Source organism: Palaemon carinicauda, chromosome 45, assembly GCF_036898095.1.
Source record: "Palaemon carinicauda isolate YSFRI2023 chromosome 45, ASM3689809v2, whole genome shotgun sequence".
Taxonomy (NCBI): domain Eukaryota; kingdom Metazoa; phylum Arthropoda; class Malacostraca; order Decapoda; family Palaemonidae; genus Palaemon; species Palaemon carinicauda.
The window spans coordinates 33,034,275-33,040,736 of NC_090769.1; the positions used below are offsets into that span (position 1 = coordinate 33,034,275).

The following is a 6,462-nucleotide window of genomic DNA, read 5'->3' on the forward strand; positions in this document are numbered from 1 at the left end:
CATTTTAACTTTTACTTCGTAGTGCAACTGTTGAGTACGCTAAAATCTCAAAATCCAAAGATGCCCTTGGGCGCTGAATAGACTCCCGCTTTATAGTACTAATTCCTAAATCAAATAAATACAATCCTAAAAGGAAAATACCAAACCACTTCTATTGGAAACATTTAGCGGATATTAGATATGACCGTACTGGGATAAGTAAACTTAACACATCATACACTAGTTTGTCTTAAAATCCGTTAACACAGAGAGAGAGAGAGAGAGAGAGAGAGAGAGAGAGAGAGAGAGAGAGAGAGAGAGAGAGAGAGAGAGTGTATTAGTGATAGGCTAGTTGTAAATTTGAAGGCATGGTACTTTAGCTCCTCGTCGGAGTAACTAGATTGTTTGTGTTTAAGTTGTTTAAATGGAAGCCAAGGCAGTCGCTAACAGGTCAATTACTCTGAATAACTAATGAACAGATCAACTACGTCGCAATGAAAATGGCATCGATTTCAATTGGGTCAATATTTCCTTAATTAGACATCATTGCAATCTTATTGGGTTGAGCAATCTCCTTTGTAAAATCAAAATGGCTTTAAGCCAACACGGGCTCTACCGCTTACGGCTTACGGCATTTGAGTATTTTCCCGTTTTTCGTTAAAGTGTATATAGGCCTATATATATATATATATATATATATATATATATATATATATATATATATATATATATATATATATATATATATATATATTAGAGAAACCAACACGATAATATACGATGTACCCAACTTTGATTAAGTAATGCATGCGTCACATCAAGTCAACGTGATAACCGAGTTTGCTTTCGTGCTTCACATGTTTGGTTTGTTTCGAGTGCCACTATGAACAGTGTCACTCGAAACAAGAACATTAACTACATATAAACGAAGACGAGTAGTGTATAATGGCTGTTGGCAACACCGTGAAAAATACCAGGAAATGACCAGGAAAAGTCTCCTGATATCCTGAGGTTCATGTTCACCCGCGCACCAGAGCGTGTGGTATAGAGCTGTGAATCCCTAAGCAATAGTCAATATTCTAACCCTTACGCGGTCTTAAATTCCACAATTGAAACTTTCTGAAAAGTGAACAGTCCACAGTGCTACAGAATTCATGCTTATTTATCAGCTCCTTTTCATTGAATGCCTCTGCTCGTGAAATCATATCATATGATAATTATAAACTAAAGACTAGTCTTTCCCTATTTTCAATTGTGTTCTCTTTCAACTTTGTTTACGTTTATACGTGTTTAGTTGTGTGTTTGATGTTTTTAAAAAGGACCGAAAATCCACTGATATCTGGCATGCAACCTTGTAAGGAAATACTTCGCTGTAAAGTCAGCTTTCTTTTCCCTCTTTCTTTTGTGCCATTGCAATACAGTATTTTCTTTGTGGTGGAAGTAAAAGTTAAACGGCTATATCACATCCTGGCATGCATAATGTACATAATGGGTTGTGGTAGTGTATTGGAAACCTCCCTGTAATTGTGCACTTTTCATCATCTCTTAAGCCTCCTATTTTCTCTCCTATCCATTCGGCTATTTGTTAAGTCTAACGTGATCTTGTCTTTTACACCACTAAGGGGAAATCGTTTGTTTGTCGACGTCTGCTGATGACTACAATACATTTTGCATGAAACTAATTAGAAAGGGCAACTAACAACATTACTGACAAGTGAACATATTTTAACAAGGTTATAGCTACGCTGTAAACCCGTTTTAGGCTATACGCCTAGTGCTGAGACTATTGGACTAATGAGACTAATCTTAGTGGGACCAATGACGAAAACTTTACGACCATAATAGTATGCAACAGACAATTATATATTCATATGTAAACACAGTTCCCTTAAACAAGAATATACACAATATGAGTTATTAAAAAAATGAAGTCTTACCATAAATTTCCTGTTCTGCTGACCCAATTGGCTGTGATTCTGTGGTGCCACAGCCTCCAGCAGCATATAATATGAATGTGTTATATTCGTTCTCGTGAATTTTCTTTACTCTCCGTTCACTTCTTTTCTAAAACTAAGAAGCAGCTCTTGCCACGAAATTAACCGCTTTGCAATTTGCATCGATAGAATTCACCAGACACACAAATAACTTGTTAACACACAATGCATATCTCACAAGTAGCACTTCGCATGACAATTTTTCTTTCTTCGTCATTATAGAGGCAACTTCTGTATGAGGAGATGCTGCCTCCTACGGAATAACCTTTCGATGAGGATCATCGCCGCCACGACCTTGAATCACACAATCCTTAGCGAAACATGGACAGTGCTATAGTGAACTCTCCTCGGTCCAAGAAATAGCATTTGTTGTGACAGATGAGACTAAAACTTTCACGAGGCCACTGTCTCGTCAAGCCTCGTCTATCTCAAACGTTGTATCTAATGTTCTTTATAACAGATGTAACTCCCAGAGAGTAGCCTGATAAATTGGGGTTACGACTGATCGAATAAGCGAGGCGAGTAGAAGAGAGACGTTGTCACATAAAGCCCACCGCAAACAAATACACACACAGCACTGCAACGGCTAAGCTAACCCCAGAACCTGTTCCTACTCCCTCGAAGAAGTTCTCTTACCACCAGCTGTAGCCACTACCACTAGCAAGCCTGGCTGAGCCTCCCGAGACTCTTGTATGCTCTGGCACTTGTATTTCTTTCAGCTTCGCTCCTCCCCCCTTGCCTCATCTCTCGCTTGTCCGCCTCAAACTCTACATGGTGATGTTGGTGCCATTTTTTTCGTCGTAGCTGTTCAGTTCGACAACCGTTACGACGTGTTCTCTTCGAATGATAGCATTGCTGAAGGCAGTGGCTTCATCGCTAAAATAAGTTTCCGCAGATATTCAAATATCGTGAATGAGTGTCTTACTCAACCTTATCTCTATTCGATATAGTGTGATTTGTCCTGAAAGAAATACATTCTGGGGCCAAGCTGAGAGAAAAGACACTCCACGCTAATTTTGTAATAGCTAATTTACCAATTTAACTAATAGAGTAAAGTCTCCGTCAGTAAGAATTTCAGCTAATGATAGTGGTTGGTGTTTTTCATATTATCGAATCGATTGTTGTTACCAGGAAGTTCACTCCTCTGGTTGTTGTATCTGAGATACAGAGGGCAACTACAAATTATTTCTATTTCATAATTACGTAATTATTATAAATGAGGGAGGCTAATCAAACTAGAACATGAAACAAATTGAAATAATTTAGGCCTCATTTCTTTCTATTATGATGGAATGTTATTAAGCTATTGAACTGTTGATTAAGTCTCTCTCTCTCTCTCTCTCTCTCTCTCTCTCTCTCTCTCTCTCTCTCTCTCTCTCTCTGTATATATATATATATATATATATATATATATATATATATATATATATATATATATATATATATATATATATATATATATATATATATATATATATATATATATATATATATATGTGTGTGTGTGTGTGTGTGTGTGTGTCTCGGCGATTTTGTTTTCCCTTCCACACAAATCCATTAGAAGACAGTGTTACTACTATTCCTTAGGTGGGAATTTGAACGCGACCAGTGGCGGAATCTTCTTGGATATTTTGCGTTCATGTTTAGGCCTACTCGTATTTCCAGATAATTCATTGGGTCCCAAAAAAAATGCATTTGCCCTTCCAAAGAAATAAACAAGTTGATAACCAAATAGATGAATAGATAAATGAATTTATGAAATAATAACAATGATACAAATTGGTATGCATTAATTTTTCTTATATGATTTTATAGATTCATCTCACAAATTTGTCCTCCTATCGTATTAAATGTTTATGATCACACGTAGGTCTAAATTCTAAAACCTCAAGAACAATGCCAGTTTATTAGGTTACATATCTGTTGAATATTTACCAACTGCCTATTTCAGCAACTCAGTTTCTATATCACTTGCATATACCTAAAAGCAGTCTAAATGTTTCAGCTGTTGCAGTTGTTACTTGGTTCAAATATGGTCTTAGAGTAGCACGGTTCGGAAGGTCGTACTATGTTCCTTCCATTTTCAAGAAGTTCCTGCCGAGATCGGCTGGCCTTATGCCAAGAATTACTCTTGCAAAAGAAAAAAAAAAAATAGCAAGGTGATGGTAAGGGAATGAATGGGATAAGCCCAGGCATGCTGATCATGCATGCAGAGGAACTTTAATATAATCAATCCTGAACTTGGAAGACAATATCCCACGATCTTTAGAAATGCTAAGTGGCAAACCACTTATAGGGCCACCTTGTCATTACACATGAGCAGGTAGAAGAAAAACCTCTAAATTGAGGGAGCATTGTTTATTCCACCTCCAGAAAAGTGTCTTTTTTTTTCTTTTTTTTTTTAAAGCAAACCGAATTGAAATGGTTGATTTCAGCTAAATTATTTCAGGTTTGGGATTTAGAACAATCTATTTCTGGTACGAATCGATATATATATATATATATATATATATATATATATATATATATATATATATATATATATATATATATATATATATATATATATGTATGTATATAAGCTTTTGCAGTATATGAATATTCTGGGTATATATGTATATTTATACGATGTATATATATACATATATATACACAGACATATATATACATACATATACATAATATATACATACATATACATATATATACATAATATATACATACATATACATATATATAATATATATATATATATATATATATATATATATGTATATATATATATATATATATATATATATATATATATATATATATATATATATGTATATATATACATATACATATATATATATATATATATATATATATATATATATATATATATATATATATATATACATATATATATATAAACTATATTTATACATTATATGAATACAATATATTTGCATGTTCTGTACACACACACACACACACACACACACACATATATATATATATATATATATATATATATATATATATATATATATATATATATATATATATATATATATATATATATATATATATATATATATATATATATATATATATATATATATATATATATATACATATACATACATACATACATATACTGTTTGTACATACATACATCCCTAAATACAGCAGCCTTCGTATTCTCCCAACTGTTTATACATGCAAAAGCAAATGTAAAATGTTTATCACCAAGTTATGGCTTAACCTTGATATTTCATTGAGATTCCAGGTGTGGACAAGATATCTGTCCGCAAGCCACTGTACATTTTGTTCTTCAAAACGGAATAACATCTTGAAATCACGATCAAGTGTGGGTAAACGGGGCATGTATTGTTTAACATGCCTCACATCCACAAAATCTGCCATCGTGCTGAGAATCGGACAGAACAACCTTTCTCTTCGAACTGCAGTCTGCTACTGACCAGACTGAGCTTTTTCGAAGCATATACTCTTTAGATGAAGTAAAGGGTCTTCTTTATGTATAACCATTTACTTTTATGTGATTATAAGGATATGCTTTTGCTCTAGAAGTAGAAGCTTTTGCTTGAAATGTTTATGAATACAAGTAGAAGGATTTCCTTCATATTTTGCAAGTATAAGCATATCTTTTTCTTTATGAATACCGCCCAATGGGTCCTTCGACTGGCCAGACAGTACTAAATTGGATCCCTCTTTTTGGTTACGGATCACTTTTCCTTTGCCTACACATACACCGAATAGTTGGGCGGCTCTGGCTTATTCTTTCCACATTCTCCATATTATTTGGATATCTGTAAAACTCACGAAGGGGTTAACTGCTCCTCACTGATTTCTTAGCTAAAAATCACTTACGAACAAAAATGACCGTTAGGGCATGCCTATAGCAGGTATGAACCCGAAAATTGGCAAAAACAAAGCTTTTATATACCTAAATAATTCCTTAAAATTTCATTTGAATATTTTTATTGGTATAAGAGTTATTGACTCCGCCGCCGAAAATATCAGCTGCCCCCAAACTCCCACCCGGTGATGATAATAAAAGGGAATGACTGGTCTATGGGTTGGGTGAGATTCGCTCGCGAAAATTTTGGCCTTTCATATAACGTCTCTCGCTTCGTTCGCGACATTTACATTATAAAATAAAGTACAATACTATTCAAGGTTATAATATGGCATCCAATCCCCAACAATCAGGCCTACCTCTTTTTCTCACCTTATGAAACACGTGTCAAATGATATTATTCCGTGTGTTAAATAATTTAGTACGTTTTGATAACGTGACTTTTGGGAGCTATAGTACATTTTTTGGTTTCTGAATAAATGAAATATATTTTGATCTATATTATACAAGATTATTTGATATATATATATATATATATATATATATATATATATATATATATATATATATATATATATATATATATATATACGTATACATATATATGTATATATATACATATAT

At 33.6% G+C, this 6,462-nt stretch overlaps 1 protein-coding gene across 1 annotated transcript in view; it reads right to left on the bottom strand.

Moving 5' to 3' along the window:
- The window catches only part of LOC137634879 (uncharacterized), a 141,032-nt gene extending 138,279 nt beyond the window's left edge, over nt 1-2,753 (bottom strand). The window contains exon 1 of the mRNA XM_068367428.1: nt 1,917-2,753. The gene's annotated coding sequence lies outside the window, so the exon portion shown is untranslated. The remainder of the gene's footprint in view (nt 1-1,916) is intronic.
- Nucleotides 2,754-6,462: the final 3,709 nt, after the last annotated feature.